General features: G+C 41.9%; 1 protein-coding gene across 3 annotated transcripts in view; it reads left to right on the top strand.

The window, feature by feature from the left end:
- The window catches only part of zfhx3 (zinc finger homeobox 3), a 361,217-nt gene that overhangs the window by 173,237 nt on the left and 167,847 nt on the right, over positions 1-20,133 (top strand). The window lies entirely within an intron of this gene.

A 20,133-nucleotide genomic window follows, 5' to 3' on the forward strand; every position in this document is an offset into this window, starting at 1 on the left:
TTGACACCCACATTAAGTGTTCTGGCCCTTGCCCACACCACCAAATAAACTGCTCTCTGAAGGCATGAACGATGGCTTTGTTGTTCCGCTTGCATTCCCAGCAGTCATACAGAAGCAGGGTCACACTGCTGCTGCAGAGGAACATGGCAGGTGACGGTGCTTTGGTGGCTTAGGGGTGAATCACTTGGAGACGAATGAAGAAGTGTGAGGAGACAGAGGTTTGGTGCTAATACTCTTTGGAGCGGCTGAATCGTTCTCGACAGCTGTATTGATTTTTGCTGGACTTGGAGCTTCACCTTCTTCTCTAATCATTCCATAATAGCCAATGGATGAACACTCTCAGAACAAATGGCCATAAATCTAACAGGCCTGATTCCACTTAGGTAGCTATCCTGTGTGTCTCCGGCTTCGGCCACTCTGCGCTTAACCCAAACTGGCATACCTGCACACACGCTCAGACACACAAACACATACAAGATATGGTCTGTAACAACCCTTACTCCCTATGTACACACCTGCAGAATCTGATTCTGTCCCTGTAACATTTACTATTCACATTATTTATTGGCGTCTTTATTTCCATTAAAAGTCCATTTTCTGGTGAGTGACTCCCGGTAAGAAAACAAGTCTTTTTTTTTTTTCTACAGCTGTGCTGTGACATACAAGAAGTACAAAAAGGTGCATTTCAAAATTCTGGAGAGTGATGTTGTCTTCCATCAAAATAAGTTTTCTGTAGATAACTGGAATTTCAGGTTTGGAAAGAACCAGTATTTTTGCCAGACAGTATTGTTAAATGGTAAATGGACTGCATTTATGTAGTGCCTTTCCATCTGCATCAGATGCTCAAAGTGCTTTACAATAATACCTCACATTCACCCCGATGTCAGGCTGTTGCCATGCAGGGAGCCCACTACACACTGGGAGCAACTAGGGGATTAAGGACCTTGCCCAAGGGCTCTTAGTGATTTTCCACTCAGACTGGAATTTGAACCGAGGATCTTCTGGTCTCAAGCCTAACGCTTAACCACAAGATCATCACCTCGCCTTGTTACATTGTACATTGGAAACATTACAGAGCAGCTCAGTGAGTCAGGATTTTGGGTATCAGTATGTAGGTCTGGCTTTGATTCCCAGTTATTCTACCTGTCTGGGTTTGCAGACAAGACATATGCAATCTCCCAGTCCACACTGCTGCACGGGTATTGCACTTGACTGGGAAAGTAAGCTGGGATTGACTGGTGTCCTGTCCAGTGGAGTCATAGACAGATCTGTTTTGCGCTATGGTATCTGCAGATGAGCACCAGGTACCAATGCCCTTTAGGGCATATATAGAGTTGTTACTAACCACAGTTTGAGTATATGATAATGCTAACCACAAATGATACAGGAGAAGTAGGTCAGTGGAATATGGACTTGGTCTACCAATTTGTAGACCTGGGTTTGCTTTGGTCATATGTTCTTGGGCAAGATGCTTCATCTGCATTGTCCGAATGCACCCACTTGTAAATGGGTACCAGCTTTGGATGGGGAAACAACTCCCCAGGTCTCCTACCCAAAGCGAATCGTCAACACTCATCTGTTTCACTGTACTACATAATCCAGGGATAAGCACCAGTACCAACAGGTGTAAGTACCTATATCGGACTTGGTGTTCCTTCCTTAACCATGACTGAAACTAACCAGTAGCTTCAGCTTCATGTTACAGTTACCAAAATGTTAGCCACGTAAGTCAGCCTGTCTGGTAATTTCCGGAAAACATTTATTACTGTTTCTTGCATACTTGCCTTAAGAAATAGAGATGCAGGTCAGATGTAACCTCCTCTTGTCAGGTAGCTACAGTAAATTGTCCTTTTAAGTTCCATTATAAGAGATACTTTGAGTGGTGTTAATAGTTGTACAACATTATGAATGGTTGCCAAGAACCACTGACATTACAGATACAGTATGTCTCTCGTCTGCAATGGCTTTGTGCTGAAAGAACGGTAAAATATAGAAATCATTTTTGTGATTCATTACAGTAAAAGGTGTGAGGCAGAGCTTGTAGTGTGGTGATTAAATAGGGCCAAGGGAAACAGGAGGTGCTGAGGGGAGAATTGATAGCTTGGTACTGCGATCTATAGTTTGCATCAGAATATGGGTGAAGAATGGATGGGGATTTCCAGATGTATGCAGGGTATTTATAGTTGTATAACAGAAACCAATATGCAACATTGTCTATTGATGTGTTGAGTTTGTTGAAGCAGAGTCTTTCTGTCCTGGCCTTAGCTTCTGGACTTACCCCAGCCCGCATTCTACTGAAGGCTTCATATTAGACCAAAATAGACATGCTCTGGCATGCTCTCTGTTCTCCTCACACCTATGGAGGACAAGACTTGTTTTGTCTCATAAAACACATCTGTGGCCTCTCCACTTTCCGCAGATATCCACCCCTTTCTGTCGCTCAGGTTTGTGTGAGAGAAAAGATGCATGTCATACTGCTGCTCAGGCTGTGGAGGATTAAATATGTACAACACATCCAGCCATGATCATTTTTTATGACTTAAGCCTCTTAAGATTGCTTCATATTTCTTAAACCCAGTTGATCTTCTGAGTAAGTGTGTGCGTTTGTCCAGAAATTACCTGATCTCTCACCCCTAGAATGCCGGCCTCATACACACGCCCTGTCCTAGACACTAAAAAATGTAGGTCCATACGCGTTGACAAAATTTATTACCGTATTTTATGACTCACAAATGTGATTAACAGACAACAAGTACATGGTTTTGAGGCTTTAAGGCAGAAATGCTTCCCACTTGACAATGCTGCAGTCTTTGCACTGTCAGATTTACTGTCCTGGTAGAGATACTGACAGGCAGAAAGCCACAGTAGCCCACAAGCCTGCAAACCAGAGTTGGTATGTTATGCAAAGATTTTCTTAAAAAAGAAAAATCACTATTCATTTATTCCTCCCTACAGAAATTTGATGCAAATGGCACCATTCTAACCTTTTTAGGAGGGGTAAAAAATAAACCATCTCGTCAGCATAAATAGGCTGTAAGATGTGGGAGATGCTTGGGACACTTCACCCAAATCAAACTGGTTTGCATTAAACAGGCCCTTTGTGTGCACAGCTCCATATAAATTAGAACCTGTAATTACTGGAATTAAAAAGGAAGGTTTAAACTGAGGGCTGAACTGGATGGGATAATTTGAGAGTCTGTGGTATGTGGCCCATATTAGGGCTTTCTAAAAATATCACCCCCACCAACCCATGTATTGGAATGTTCCAAAAGACTCCAGAAACATCCAGTAAGTCATCCTGACTACGTGGACCGCCACACATCAGGATGTAACGCTGTGTTGTCTGAGCACTGTGCACTAAGATGAGAGATACCCAGTCGGATGTTTGAGTTTTCTGCTGACGCACCACTTTTCTTCCCAGGCATCACAGGCTTCAGAGTTCTGTTGACAACATGATAGTCACTAGTTCTCTCCTGAATTGTCAATCATATACACCAACATGCTCTGATGAATGATGCTAATAGCCACCAGTATATTCACAATATGATAGCCCTCATACCAATAGTACCTCACAGTAAGCCTCGGGGTTTGACTGTTTTAGCATGAAGATGAGATGAGTGGAACTAATCCAGCTCCCAGGCCCTGGCTGCTCTGGCCAGATAAAATGGGTGGGGCCTATCCAGGCCCAGCCACAGGCCTCTGCTTCCAGTCAGGGGTTGGGGAAAGGGGAGGAGCATGGGTGGTGGTGTGTGGGGGGGGTTAGCTGGCTACCTTCCTTGTCTCAGGGGCCGGAGCAATCGGCGGTAATTGAGATTGATTGGATGTTATTTTTCCTCTTGCAAATGTAGTCCATTAGCTTGGCACATGCATAATCAGTTTAGAGCGCAGTTAGCCGAATGTAATCATGTTCCTCGGTGTCTGCTAGCATAAAATCCACTCCAGATGCTGCTTGGCCATGGAAAGAAAGAAAGAAAGTGCCGTCACTATCTGACGGGGAATCTTTAACCAAGATAGTTCTGACACTCCTTCCTCTGTTCTGGTCCTGCTCTATTAAGCACACACATAACTGTACAAACTCCCGTGTATCTGTCTGTCTGATCCACACAGGCATATCCACGGTTGGCCTCTTACCTAAGACAATGGCTCCTTGCGTCATATGTTTCCTACTTTAACTGCACTAACACAGTGTTAAGTGAAGACCAGGGCTGGCCCATTAACGATTACAATGCGACTGCATCTTGGAAAGAGTTCTCGGTCCTATTTCACCCTTCAGTGCAATCCAAAAGAACCCGTGAGCAAAAAGGAAAGAAAATGTCTACACTCTGCAGAGAGCAAATAATCACAGCGAAACATAATCAAGGAAAAGAAGCTGTAATGTAAAGGAAGGGATTAGTGGTTACATGAAAAGGCATTAAGGTGTTTTGCTGATGATGCTACTCAGAAGTACTGGCTTCCCAGACTCTGAATGCAAGCTGTGATAATCTCTCCTCATTAATAATCATAACATAGCATTGGCTCCAATCAGAGCATGCGTATAAGGAAAAGCATGGTATGCTGTGTCTCAGGCTGCCTGTTAAGCTTTCTGGTTGATTTGGATGAGGTCTGCTCAATGGGGAAAAAGTTGGTGTGTTTGAACAAGAATAATTTTTAGGGTTGTGATCAGATCACAGTATAAATAGGTATGTACTGGGCAAAGCTGAGGTGAAGCTGTGTGCCAAATGTCAATGTGATTTGTCCAACTGGATTAAAGGGATGGTTCTGGAAGAGTTAACACACAGGTATCATCCAGTAGTGGGACATAGCTAACAACAGTTTTTGTTATTTTGTCTTTGTATGTCCCTGTAGTTGATATAATAAAGTAATTGAACAACCTAAATATAAAGATTATTGCTAATACAAATCACCACTTTCTCAAACATTTTTCTTTAGATAAATTATGGGTTGGACCTAAGCATTTCCAAGTCAGTGAAGACAACTTCAGTCATTCAGAAATACTATGTAGGACTATATGGTCAAACGTCATGGAGTAGGGAGTTCTGAGAGATACCACCAAAACAAACAACTTTTTTTTTTTGTGTAATGTAATATCTCGGCAGTGACATTCATTTGTGTGAGTCCTCAACCTTTGAGATCAAGCAACACCAGGGAAGATCTCATTAACCGGACAGATAATGATGATGGCGATGCTGATATTTTTGCAGGAGAATGAAGCTCCATGTCGTTAGGGTCCTGGTGCTTCCTGTCTTACTCTATGGTTGTGAAACTTGGATGCTAACCAGTGACCTAAGATGACTGGATGCCTTTGGTAGTAGGTGTCTTTGGGTACAGCTGTAATGACTTTGGGCCAAATGAACTCTGACTTAGGGAGACTCAGGGGAGGAATATCATTTGTATTGCAAAGGAGTGTCAGCCATGACATTGTGGGCACATGGTGTGTGTTCTCTGGACATGATCCAGCAGGCAGGTGCCTCAGTGTTGAGGACGGTAGCAACGAGAAAAGGCCAAAGGGATGCCCGTGTTTGATCGGGCTGCAGGGGATAGATGGTTACTCTTGAGAAGTGGTGGTGCACTGGTTGTCTGCCTGGTTGGTTGTTCTGTAATGTGGTGGGAACAGTACCTGCGTATATTGCCAGACCTGACCTGTAGAGAGATAATAGCATATATTTTGATTATAGCTACAGACATGGAAAGGTAGTGTCTGATCACAGTATATCACATTCAACTAAGGGCCCTGTCCCACTGGCGTTTAGGAGGATTTGCGGATGGAATGTGCACAAAAGTGGCCCACATCCGCCAAACAACCGCAATAACCGTGTAACATTCCTGTATGAGTCAGCCGCCATCCGAACACGTCCGTGATCATCCGCAGAGGCACGTATATCCGCATCACTGCCTGAAGACATATGCAGGACATACACAACCATCGCGCCGCATATCCCCTGTCATCCGCTGATATCCGCAACCGACTGGTTGCCGTGGCTTGGCGGCGGACCGGGACAGCGTGCAAAACAGATATGATGCGTGCCCAGCACGGCCACATCACGGTCACAAATGGTATGTCGCGCATGCAGATTAGAGCATGACATGGGAGTGGATTTTCACTCCCGTCCCATCCCACTCCCAGAAAAAAAATCCCATCCTGTCCCAATCCTGGACTGGAGTAAAACAATAAATCCCATCCTGTCCCACTCCTGTAAAGATGACTCCCAATCCCATCCCGCTCCCACTCAAAATCAGTCCCACTCCCATCCCACTCACGTATGTCTCGCACCGTGATGATCAATCAGGGACTGAATATGTAGTGACGTGGAGATGTCTGGAGTTTGACTGAAGATGTGAACGTGTCCTGTATCTGGTAGCAGCCTGTGAGCAGGACATATGTCTCTTTTGTCCTTTATTTCACAATTATGACATAGTTTTTGGAGCGAGCAGCAGCAGGAGCAGAGTTTCTTTTTCTTTTTAAGTTATGTGCGCGTGCAAGCGAATCGTTCATGGAGATTATTTTACTTATTAACTACTCAGATGTATAATAAAACAAATGGTGACTAGTTTCTAAACACAATTATGACAGAGTTTTTTGGTGGAAGAGGGAGCTGCAGCAAGCAGCGGAGTTTCTTTTTTTGTTTTTATTGTTTACATGTGCGCACGTGAACGGGACAGTTGGTCCTCAAACTGGGTCCTGCAGAGGTGGAAGGACCGCTGAAAGCGGCCGTCATCCAGACTCAGCTCCTGCAGCAAATAATGATACTCTCTGTATTGGGAGCTTTCCACAACCACTCGCTCCATGTGATCACGGTCCGTCATGTTAGCTTGACTGACAACCGGAGCCGGTGAGCGGAATGGAAGCTCCTCCTATTTGATGATGCACCAGGGTGAATTTTCGCAGCAAAGCAGAGCGACACACTGGGCGAAGGAGGCACGTCCGTCGCCACGCGACCCCCGCGAATTTGTAGCATCTGATCGCGCCCGGTGTGAATGCGGCATTAAATAGATGAAAATCATCATCTATTTTTGGCAGTCCCGCTCCTGCCCGCTCCCGTTCATTTTTATTCCCGTCCCATCCCAATCATGGGATTGATAAAATTTTGTCTCCCATCCCGCGGGAATCCCGCAGGAATCACGTGACCCGAAAAATGTCATCCCCTAATGCAGACAGAGTGGGCACGGATGAAGCGAGTGCATCACGGCCGCTGTGCCCTTCATGGGGGCACCTCGGTGGTCGCCTTCGCTTCTGTTCCCTGTTATATCCGCTTTTCTTCCTCATGTATTCGCTGATCCACCCCGGGACATTTGTCATTTCCGCCCACCTTTGTTGCGGACGCTCAGCTTTTGTCTCCTCATTTCATGTGCAAATCCTCCTAAACGCCAGTGGGACTGGTCCCTAAGGTGCCTCTTGGATTTATTGGTTTATTTTCAGTTCTGTCACAAGAAGAAGAAAAGGATGATTTTGGCTAATCTCCCAGCATTGTACTTGTTATTTTGGTGAGCCATGTGAGTTTGGATGGTACAGTATGTCAGTAGTTATGTAATCCTGTCACTCCACTGTGAGACAGCTGGCACAGTCATATTCAGTTCTTTCCAGCTCCTGTCTGTGTCTGGGATGTCCCAAGACAGCCGGGCATGTCCCAACATGCTTCATATTTGTCTTGGCATTCTTTTGAAGTGAGCAGTTGAAATGCCTGCGTTTTGACTCTGGCCAATGTCAAGACAGAAATTAGGCTGTAATCTGAGATGTTCCCTGGTGAAATTACATCTAGTGGGTGCAGGAATTCACCCATTAGACATATCTAAGTAGAAGAGCGTTAGGAGTAAGATGGAGAGACAGACAGGAGAGGAACATTGAGGGGGGGGGCGACAGGAGGATTGGAAGGATAGATACTCTGCTAATTATCATGGCTAGCCTATGATTGTTCAGTAATAGTGCTCAGTGGGAAAGGTTGCAGCAGTTCCAGGAAGAGCTGAGCTCTGATTTACTGGTACTACCGCCGTAATAAAGCGCTTGCTGCGCATCCTGGGAGACAGCCCATTCTCTCCTTTTACATTGCAGAGGCGTGTGAATGCACAAGTACACACACACACACACACACACACACACACACACACACACACACACACACACACACACACACACACACACACACACACACACACACACACACACACACACATATGCACAGTGTATGTTGTGTTCACTTAAAATAATACTGCATAGAATGAGTTGAATACCTGGAGAATTAACCTCCCCTTTATCAAAACCCAAACCTTCAGCATGGCCTTATTTTGACCTAACCCTGACCAGACACTGAGTCTTAACCTAGAAAGTGAACCATCTTATTCTTAAAATGTTATTGTCACCATAAATGATGAAAGTTCACACAAGGTGTGCAAGTTAGCAGCTTTGTGTCACAACTAATTATTATTACATGTGCACATATGCACACGGTACTCTTTTAATCTAAAGTAAAAGTACACTCAACAAAAATATAAATGCAACACTTTTGGTTTTGCTCCCATTTTGTATGAGATGAACTCAAAGATCTAAAACTTTTTCCACATACACAATATCACCGTTTCCCTCAAATATTGTTCACAAACCAGTCTAAATCTGTGATAGTGAGCACTTCTCCTTTGCTGAGATAATCCATCCCACCTCACAGGTGTGCCATATTAAGATGCTGATTAGACACCATGATTAGTGCACAGGTGTGCCTTAGACTGCCCACAATAAAAGGCCACTCTGAAAGGTGCAGTTTTATCACACAGCACAATGCCACAGATGTCGCAAGATTTGAGGGAGCGTGCAATTGGCATGCTGACAGCAGGAATGTCAACCAGAGCTGTTGCTCGTGTATTGAATGTTCATTTCTCTACCATAAGCTGTCTCCAAAGGCGTTTCAGAGAATTTGGCAGTACATCCAACCAGCCTCACAACCGCAGGCCACGTGTAACCACACCAGCCCAGGACCTCCACATCCAGCATGTTCACCTCCAAGATCATCTGAGACCAGCCACTTGGACAGCTGCTGAAACAATCGGTTTGCATAACCAAAGAATTTCTGCACAAACTGTCAGAAACCGTCTCAGGGAAGCTCATCTGCATGCTCATAGTCCTCATCGGGGTCTCGACCTGACTCCAGTTCGTCGTCGTAACCGACTTGAGTGGGCAAATGCTCACATTCGCTGGCGTTTGGCACGTTGGAGAGGTGTTCTCTTCACGGATGAATCCCGGTTCACACTGTTCAGGGCAGATGGCAGACAGAGTGTGTGGCGTCGTGTGGGTGAGCGGTTTTCTGATGTCAATGTTGTGGATCGAGTGGCCCATGGTGGCGGTGGGGTTATGGTATGGGCAGGCGTTTGTTATGGACGAAGAACACAGGTGCATTTTATTGATGGCATTTTGAATGCACAGAGATACCGTGACGAGATCCTGAGGCCCATTGTTGTGCCATACATCCAAGAACATCACCTCATGTTGCAGCAGGATAATGCACGGCCCCATGTTGCAAGGATCTGTACACAATTCTTGGAAGCTGAAAATGTCCCAGTTCTTGCATGGCCGGCATACTCACCGGACATGTCACCCAATGACCATGTTTGGGATGCTCTGGACCGGCGTATACGACAGCGTGTACCAGTTCCTGCCAATATCCAGCAACTTCGCACAGCCATTGAAGAGGAGTGGACCAACATTCCACAGGCCACAACTGACAACCTGATCAACTCTATGTGAAGGAGATGTGTTGCACTGCATGAGGCAAATGGTGGTCACACCAGATACTGACTGGTATCCCCCCCCCCCCCCCCAATAAAACAAAACTGCACCTTTCAGCGTGGCCTTTTATTGTGGGCAGTCGAAGGCACACCTGTGCACTAATCATGGTGTCTAATCAGCATCTTGGTATGGCACACCTGTGAAGTGGGATGGATTATCTCAGCAAAGGAGAAGTGCTCACTATCACAGATTTAGACTGGTTTGTGAACAATATTTGAGGGAAATGGTGATATTGTGTATGTGGAAAAAGTTTTAGATCTTTGAGTTCATCTCATACAAAATGGGAGCAAAACCAAAAGTGTTGCGTTTATATTTTTGTTGAGTAGATCATAAGATAGTGCTTATGGATGCATTACATAGATGCACATTCATTTATCATAGCAATGCCTTTATATCTGCAGGTTGCCAAAGGCTTCTCATCACATGAAAGTATTCACAGCGATTCACTTTTTCCACATTTTGTTATGTTACAAAACACCCCATAATGGCAGCGTGAAAATTATTATTATTATTATTATTATTATTATTATTATTATTATTATTATTATTATTATTATTATTATTATTATTATTGTTATTGTTATTATTGCCACTTTATTAAAAAAGTAAGGAATCACATACATAGTATTCACAGCCTTTGCTCAACACTTTGTTGATGCACCTTTGGCAGCAATTACAGCCTCAAGTCTTGAATATGATGCCACAAACTTGGTTCACCTATCTTTGGGCAGTGTTGTCCATTCCTCTTTGCAGCACCTCTCAAGCTCCACCAGGTTGGATCGGGAGCATCGGTGCACAGCCAATTTCAGATCTCTCCAGAGATGTTCAATTGGATTCAGGTCTGGGCTCTGGCTGGGCCACTCAGGGACATTCACAGAGTTGTCCTGAAGCCATTTTTGGCTGTGTGCTTCAGGTCGTTGTTCTGCTGAAAGATGAACCCTCATCCCAGTCTGAGGTCAAGAGCGCTCTGGAGCAGGTTTTCATCCAGGATGTCTCTGTACATTGCTGCATTCATCTTTCACTCAATCCTGACTAGTCTCCCAGTTCCTGCCACTGAAAAACATCTCCACAGCATGATGCTGCCACCACCATGCTTCACTGTAGGGATGGTGCCTGGTTTCCTCCAAACATGACACCTGAAATTCACACCAAAGAGTTCAATCTTTGTCTCATCAGAGCAGAGAATTTTGTTTGTCATGGTCTGACAGTCCTTCAGGTGCCTTTTGGCAAACTCCAGGTGGGCTGCCATGTGCTTTTTACTAAGGAGTGGCTTCTGTCCAGCCACTCTACCATACAGGCCTGATTGGTGGATTGCTGTCTTGTCCTTCTGAAGGTTCTTCTCTCTCCACAGAGAAATGCTGGAGCTCTGACAGAGTGACCATCAGGTTCTCGGTCACCTCTCTGACTCAGGCCCTTCTCCCCAATAGCTCAGTTTACACGGATGGCCAGCTGTAGGAAGAGTCCTGGTGGATCTCAACGTCTTCCATTTATAGATGATGGAGGCCACTGTGCTCACTGAGACCTTCAAAGCAACAGAAATGTTTCTGTACCCTTCCCCAGATTTGCGCCTCGAGACAATCCTGTCAGAGGTCTACAGACAATTCCTTTACCTTCATGCTTAGTTTTTACTCTGACCAGCACTGTCAACTGTGGGACCTTATATGTACACAGGTGTGTGCCTTTACAAATCATGTCCAATCAACTGACTTACCCCAGGTGGTCTCCAATTAAGTTGTAGAAACATCTCAAAGATGATCAGTGGAAACAGGATGCACCTGAGCTCAATTTTAAGCTTCATGGTAAAAGGCTGTGAATACTTACGTACAATGTGATTTCTTAGTTTTTATTTATAATAAATTTGCAAAAATTAAAAAAAAAATTCACATTGTCATTATGGGGTTGTGTGTAGATTTCTGAAGGGGGGAGTTGAATTTCATCCATTTTTGAAAAAAGCTGTCATAAAATGTGGAAAAAGTGAAGCGCTGTGAATACTTTCCGGATGCACTGCCTTCTACATTCTGTAACAGCTCTTCAGTCAGTCTAATCATAGTGATAATCCTCATTATCCTCTTTTTACTTGCACATTGCTTGCAGAGAGTTGACCTCCTGCCTGCTTAGTGGCAGGTGGGACAAAGAAGCAGTTGGCATATAACACACTCTGTGTGGATTGGAGAGACTGACTGTCAGTTAAGTTGGGTGGTTGGGTGGGGGGGAGTTGAAGGGTGGAACTTACTCTAGGGCTGAGTGTTTCGCAGTATGCAAGAATTTCAAAATTCTTCTCAGTCCCACTTCTTGTGAAGGCTGGGGAAAGGGTCGGGCTTTGACCCATGGCACAGATGCTGTTGGTGATTGGCTATCCAGCAGGGCCCTGTAAAGTGAAGTTGAAATATACAAAAATGGAGAAAAGCGAGAGCTGCTGAGACTGGGAAAGTTGTTCTTTTTCATCAGCTTTTTACTGGCTGTTTACATCCATTGTCATTGTGAGTGTGGCCCAGTCCATTACAGACGAGACTGTATATCTTGGGTCTGTGGTTGGCATAAGGATGTCTTTCAGAAGATTGATAGAGACGTGTTGCAGCCTCAGTCTGGCATGGGAGTTCTTTACTTATTGTGTTAATCAGTGTTCTGATTTGAATGTTTTTTTGGGGGGGGGGACTGGACGAGTAGCCGAGTACGTTCCTGCTAATGTGCAAGCATCCTCCTGATCTTGTTGTCTCTTGGCTCAGTCAATCATAAAGAAGAGCAAAAAAGTTCATCTTGGAGATAAGGTGAACCTGGTTGAAATTGCTTTGATGATGTACGATGTACAAATATACTCGGTGCCTCCTACCCGATTCTCCCACTTTCCATGCAAGAAGTTGACATTCCTGCTTCCACATTGTATCTATCAGTTATTTCACTTTTTACCTTCCTTCTCTTCACCATTCATCTTCCTCTGCTGGCTTGACAGAAGTAATAAACACAGCAAATAATCTCAACCCACAAAACAAACCATTACAAAGAGCAAACCAGTGGGTGGTCCACTATTGGGATCTGTTTATGATTTATATTCTTATCCATGCATTCTGGATAACTAAACATTCTCTTCAGATAAATCCTGATTTCGTGCCCTCTGTCCAACTCTGTCAACTGTTTTGTTGTTCAGGTTGTTGTTCAAAGGTCCCTGCTTCTAAGTTAGAAGCAAAATACTTTTAATATTATTGCTATCACTTTGATTCACTTGTTAAATCAACACAGCTACTGTAGATCCCATAAAAAAATGAGCGTAAATTTGTCCTTAAATTTTGTAATTATGACAAATGACAAAATAAAATTCTTCCCTTTAAATGGATTGTCAAGGGTATAGTTGAGACAACAATTACATCTTGGAGAATGTTCTTCCTGCATCAACCCAAGGGTCTCTCTATCATCTAATCAGTGTTACACTCTAGCACCGACTGCCTCTAATTTGTAAAGATGATATTACAGACACATTAGTCATGATGCTGTCGTTATACCACACTGACATAACCCCACTGTAAAGATGCCGGAGAGATTGCACTTTTTTTTCGAGCTTAAACAACTTATCGTGTGTGTGTGTGTGTTTTTTTTTTTTTCAAATGCAGTTCAATGAATCATAATATCAGCCTGCTCACTGATGATACAGTTACATGTATACAAATAACTTGATTGTGGTGATGGCTGACTCTAATGAAGGCCTCTTCATTTTCTGATGCTCTAGCTTCCACAGTAAAACAGGCAATGAACATACAATACCAGTTCAAACATTTAACTGGTACTGGATATTGTTTACCAGTTACGATCTGTTCTGGAAAGATATATTTTAAGTAGATGTTTGCATTTTTTCCTCTTAATCAGACAATAAAGTGAAAGTGTACTGTAGCATGCAAAAGAGGGAAAGACATAGAAGGATTTCAGGATTTGAACCAGGAATGGTAAACGATCAGCACCATAAACCTTCAGCCACTGCTGCTCCCCATCTGTAATATTACCTTGATTGGGATGTGAATAGCGTACTACTACTCCTACTTCTACTTCTACTGCTACTATTATTCCTACTGATTTGCCTTGGGATTGAATTTAATATGAGTTCTGTTTCTTCTGGCATTACTCATAAGATGTCAGCAAGTAATTTACAACAATGAAACAAAAGAGATGAAAGACAGAAGTAGACTTGATCCAATGCCCAAGTGGATGGTCCAATGAGACTGGGTTAAAAATATAGCTAGATGGTGCACAGCATCCACTTGGGGCAACCTATGTTCTGACATCATCTCTGCCTAGTTAAACACCTCGCGAGGTTGCAATGCCATGTCAAGAATGTTGGTTGGAAAATGCCCTTTAATGCAAGGAATTGGCTTGATTCCTTTCCTGGATGCTGCGATGGGACTCAAGTTACAGTAAGAAGTCAGTCATTTACTGTCTCCTTCATTAAAGAAATGGGATTCTCACAAGAACTTAATTGAATCCAAAGGATGAAACGGCAGTGGCAAGCACTTAATAAAATCATGCCAAACTTGATACTTTTACAGTTATGCCGCTTTTGGATATTGATTGGCCAGGTGTACAGTGGCATCAGTTGTTTGAGTGGATTGTTTTTCCTCTAGTTTTATATAACCCCTAACTACTTCCTGTTCATTTGATTGGTTGTTTGTATGTCACGTGACATGGATTATTCGTCCCATTTATGTTGCGTTGCATTTAGCGTGCAAATTTGGTTCCATTTACTGTGCAAATTTGGTTCCATACGTTTTGTACCATTGCATGCTGCGACCACCGCCCGCGCACACACTGGTGGGGGTGGTGTTTAGCTAAACATGGCAGAGTTTGTTTTGCTGATGGACAACGATTTGAAGGAGCTAATTGACGGTGCTGATTCTTCTAACACACACACAAAAAACAAATCCACTACGCCATAAGCCATGTGGAGCCATGAAGAGCTGTTAGGATGAAGAGGATGAAGTTAGGATGAAAAGATGAACAAATTATCGATGCAATTTTTCGCTGGAGTAAGGAAAGCAGACAGCAGTCTGTACACAATGTCAGTGCACTGTATCACGGACTACATCATTAGAACTGTTTTTTGCATGTTGACTGAGAGCAATTTTGGACTCCTATTTAAAATTCGTGTTGGACTGTTGACATCAAAGCACCAGTGACGCACCAAAATGTAAGACCCTTTTCTATTGTTTATAAATGAATAAAATATCAATTGACAAGGATCTATTTTCACCGTTATATAAAGCATATTATGAATGTTTTTTTCATTCTTTCAATGGAATCAATATTTCATGAGGTGAAAGATGAAACATACCACTGAATGAAGTGAAGCTGAGACGAATGGTAGACAAAAAACGGTGAAAAAATTACATTTCGCCAATTCAATTTGGGACGTTACCTGAGATGATGTCACCAAAATTTATATTCCCCACAGCTTGAGGTCTCTGAGCATTTATAAGAGGCAGGTGAAATCAGGCTAATTTCCCTATGTTTGTGACTTAAATTCTCTGGGCATATTGCAGCAAAAATAAAATGAAATAAAATGCCACATTACTGCAAGTTGAATAACTTGGTTAAGTTGTAAAAAATTGAGCTGCTGGCTATTTAAGATGCATCTACCCTCTTGTCCATTGTGTATGGGACATTGTCTAGCCTCAGACAGAAGGAATTTGCAAAAATGGCACTTGTTTTAATCAGACTATTGCCTTTGCTTTTAGTAACTGCATAATTACACTACCTTTAAAGAAAGTGCATCTGTTACAGCTTCAACACATTGAACCAAACATCTCACAGGTCCTTTTGCCTTTTAGTAACTACATCTGTTGACCTATAGCTATTGCACCTGAAAGACTAACAGAAGTGATTTGCAGGTAAATGCTATACTTGTACCTTGAAGACACCAGTTGGAGTCTCCTTTGGACTTATGTCACGTCTCAGCTGAAGAGATGAAAGTGAGAGGGAACGAAAGGTGCAGGCAGGCTTACCGGCTCTGTGCCATCAATACATCACTGGCTTAACCACCAGATTAATGGCCTCTGAGTGGTCATGACCACAGAAACTACTCAGCTCTGAGGTTCGTGTTCGGTGGAGCTGTACATGAAAGCAAGGTAGTGTGAAGAGACAAATAAGGAGAAGAGACAAAGTTTTCAGTACCAGCATAAGCACACTAGGGGCCTCTATTTTGCTTGAGTTTGGACTACAGAATAGAGTCATGGAATTATTTCCATTTCATTCACGTTGTCTTGTAAAATTCCATTTATAAGCTCAAAAGGACATTTGAACAAGGATGCAGCTGTATCATTATACATTATGTTTTTAACAGATAGTACTTATTTTTCCTGTCATATATTAGTAACTGAGGGCATTTTCTTAACATATTACAGTACATTGGAGTACATCAGCAGTTTTTTTTTTTTTTTTTTTTTTTTCTGTAGACTCTCATCCACGTCATGACACAGAACCCAGTGACATAGTCACCAATCGGCATCAGAGTCTATGTAGGACTTACTATGCTTCTTCTTCTCCTACAACAACTACAAGAGTTGGGCAGAGATTAAGTGATTGCCCCTTTTGAACTGATTGCAGAGACTATAACTAAAAACAGAGCTCAGAGGTTATGATGAAATTTTGTGGAGGGATTTCTCTTGGACCAAGGAAGACTTGCAGAAATGTTTTGTCATCAAAATCTTATTTAGGATTTTTTGTTTTTGTTGTTCTATTAATGTGTACATTTTATTTAACTCTTTGTGATATGTGGGTATTTTTTAGCCATTTCTGCCAAAGTAAAAGCGAAGTACCTATGAACACACTATGATGAAGTGGTTATGTACTTTGCACGAAATAACAGGAAAAGTTGACATTAAGTTCAGATATTTTCAGGTCCAATGATGAAGATGATGATGATGCAAACACTAAAATATTTATGTGAACAGAGGATATTATTTCATGTTATACATTTTTCAACATGGTTATTTCAGGAACAAAACAAGCCGCCTCCTGAGATTAACTTTAATGATATTAATAAATATCTAAATTCTAATGGCACAAACCATGCCTGCTGCAATGGGTAAACAAAATCTGATAGGGGTACCATGAACAGTTAATTCCTCTCGTACTGTTGAACTGCAGTAAAGGACTTTCAAATTTAAAGCCCTCCAAAAACCAAGTACTGTGTTTTATTTTGTGTATCCATATGCCGTATTTTCCAGAGTGTAACTCGCATTTTTTACGAGTTTGGCAGGCCCTGCAACTTATACTCTGGTGCAACTTATATACTGAAAATTCCAGAGTTTGTTATTACTAATAGTAATTATAATGACTATTTACTATATAGAACTTTCCCAACAATGAAAGCATTAAACAAAATACACTCCAATAGTAAAAGAATAAATGCCAGTAACAAAAGAATACACTGCAACAATGCACAAAAATCCTAAATCAACGTGCTCATAACCAGTGGTGGGCACACTTCCGATAATCTGATAACAGATAATTATCGAAGATAATGTTTTCATTATCAGATTATCTTTTTAGATAAATTTATAAACCATCATCAGACTAATTATCTTCCAATGAATTACTGTCCGATAACTTTTAGACCGATAACGTACTAAACTAAACTGAACAGTGAAAAACATTTTTAAAACTGTTGAGACCTACCTGTTAAAAGCTTCCTAATAAGCATGTTGTTCTATCCTCTGCAATCAGAAACCACTCTATTGTCTGTAAGCAAAGGAGAACTGGTGACCAAAAAAAAAGTTATTTCCTTTAACACCATGCTAATATAATCGCAATGTCACCAAGTCATCCAGAGGCATACATGTTTAACTTATGGTTCAAATTTTAACCACTCATTTTAGACAAGTTATTTAAAATTATTGTCATGTCTGAAGTTTATAAAGTGAAATATCAGATATATGTTTTCATTTTAAAGTAATGTGCTAATTTTAAGGTTTTGTGAGCACATGCTGTGCCAGGCAGCAATGCATTATGGGTAGCATAAGGTAATCTCAGACGTTCACGACAGGACAAATGCATTTCAGACACTCTGTTCAGGGTCCACAGATAACAGCATTAAACTCTAGTGCCTAAAACTCTCGTGAATATATTCTCTGGGTTTATAGACGTTAGTGTATTTGCGTTTGTTAAATTCCACGCATCTTAAATGTAGCAGACACGGATTATCTGGAATTTTGTTTGACATTTTTTCAAGGCAGCTACTGCCATCTACTGGCCAGGAGTGTTCATGGCAGTATTAAATGTCTGGGTACATGGCAGCTCTCAAAGTGTTGGTATTGTCCATTGTCCAGGCGCTTTTTGTGTGCATATATTTGTTAACTTTGTATTCTAAAACTACGGTTAGAAGTAATTCCGACTCCTTATCGGTCCACACGAACGAGGTTGGCGCCATGTTTTTAGTTTTTGTGGAAGTGACGACATATGAGAATAAGGCTCCTGATTGGATAGAATTTTAATCAGTACCGCCACCCAAAGGTTTGGCAGACTAATTACAACACATTTATACGGTTCGATGTGGATGGATTTTTTTTTTTAAACGACGTAGTGTGGATGAAGTTTTTTCCCCAAACTGAAAGGGTAAGATATTCGGTTTTACAAATACCCGACAACATGTGTACATGGCCTTATGTCTGTGAAAGGCACTATATAAATAAATTTACTTGCTTACTTACTAATATTGAGTGCACGTTTTACAACATCATAAAAGTTTTAAAACATGCAATTGCGATGACACTTTCAGGGCTCCGTAAAAATGCCTGTTTTTACAAATAAAAATGGAATATTTTACAAAAGCACATTTATCTTTAAACCAACACACGACACCATCACATTAACGTATTGGTTTACATAATGGATTACTGAACCAATCACTGTTTAGAACTTTTACCCAGAATGCTTTGCGGTCTGTGTTTGTTACAAAACCTCAGAATTAGTGCAGTATTTTAACTTTGTACAAATGACAGAATTGACATTAATGGAGTTATTCTATCAGTATTTTCAAAAAACCATAAGTTAGTATGACTTTATTTTTCAAGACCTCTGCCTGACCGGAGTGTTGAAATTGATAGGGAGCTGGCCTTATGGCTGCGCTTGGTTTGCCTCTGTGGTGTGAGCGCTGTTGTAAACAAGAGCTTCCAGCAGGACCAGAATGTTGGAAAAAAAAAGAAAAAAAAAAAAGATTATGATTAGTAAAGAGTTGATTTTTGTGGGTGCTCTCAGGATTTGTCTGTGCTGCTTCCTGCAGGGGGCAGCATGGTCAAACATTCTTGCTTATTCTTGAGGTCTTTTACCGCTTTTTATGCTTTCAAAAGCGATCATGTTAAAAATCAATTTCAGCTCTTTAGTAACTGCAAACATCCCATAGACAACACCGGAATTTATCGGTTATCTGTAACTTCCAATACATTTTGGGGTGGTTTATCGGTTTATCTATATCAAAGATAACTTTTCAGTTATGTTATTATCTGTTATCGAAGTTAATTTTTTGGTTATCTGTGCCCACCACTGCTCATAACACAGAAAAAGGTGCGACTTATACTCTGGTGTGACTGGTACTCCAGAAAATACGGTACTGTATTGCCATTCCTGTTGAGAAATCACCATTGAGTCCTCCAACTGGGTGTAGTTTAAACTGTTAAGTCATGGGTAAAATGAACAGCCCATAAGTGTTTCTGATGTCAGGTTTTTTTTTTTTTTTTGGTAGAACAAAGGCCTTTCCCTGTTGTGCCAGATTGGAAAAGCCATCTCTTCCTGAACTTCATAGTGCTAGATGTCTGTCCATGTTTGCCTAATTGCTGTGAGCTGAAGTCCAAGGTTAGAATTGGGAGCTGTAAATCTATCAGAGTTATGCAGACAATGTCTTCCCCAGATGTTGACCAAAAGATTTCATCCTTTAGTAATTAAGTGGTGCAGCCCAGGGTGTCCTGCGGTTTTTATTGGGGCCTCTGGAAAAGACCGTTTTGCACCTTGTATTCTCATCATGGTCTTTATTCTTGAATACAAAGGAGGGATACATTGGAAAATAAATGAGCAGAGAATAGAATCTCTTTTAGAAATTATTGTATGAGAATGACTAGGTAGTGATGTAAGGGGTAGAGAGTGGGGAGTGTGGGGTGGAGGCACAAAGGAGACAAAGGCATCTTGGAACCAAGATACTTACGTAGTATAGCTGCTTAAATGCAGACTATCAGGAAAAAAGTTCTTATTTAACTCCAGGAATGTTCCCAAATGTTATCTTTCCCTTGGGTGTTGTCTTCTACACCTGCATTCTACTTTAAACTTTCTGCTGGAATAAGAGAGAAGAAGTGAGATGAGTAAAGTCAGAGTGAGTGCAAGAGTGAGAA

Source organism: Thalassophryne amazonica, chromosome 2, assembly GCF_902500255.1.
Source record: "Thalassophryne amazonica chromosome 2, fThaAma1.1, whole genome shotgun sequence".
In the NCBI taxonomy this organism is placed as follows: domain Eukaryota; kingdom Metazoa; phylum Chordata; class Actinopteri; order Batrachoidiformes; family Batrachoididae; genus Thalassophryne; species Thalassophryne amazonica.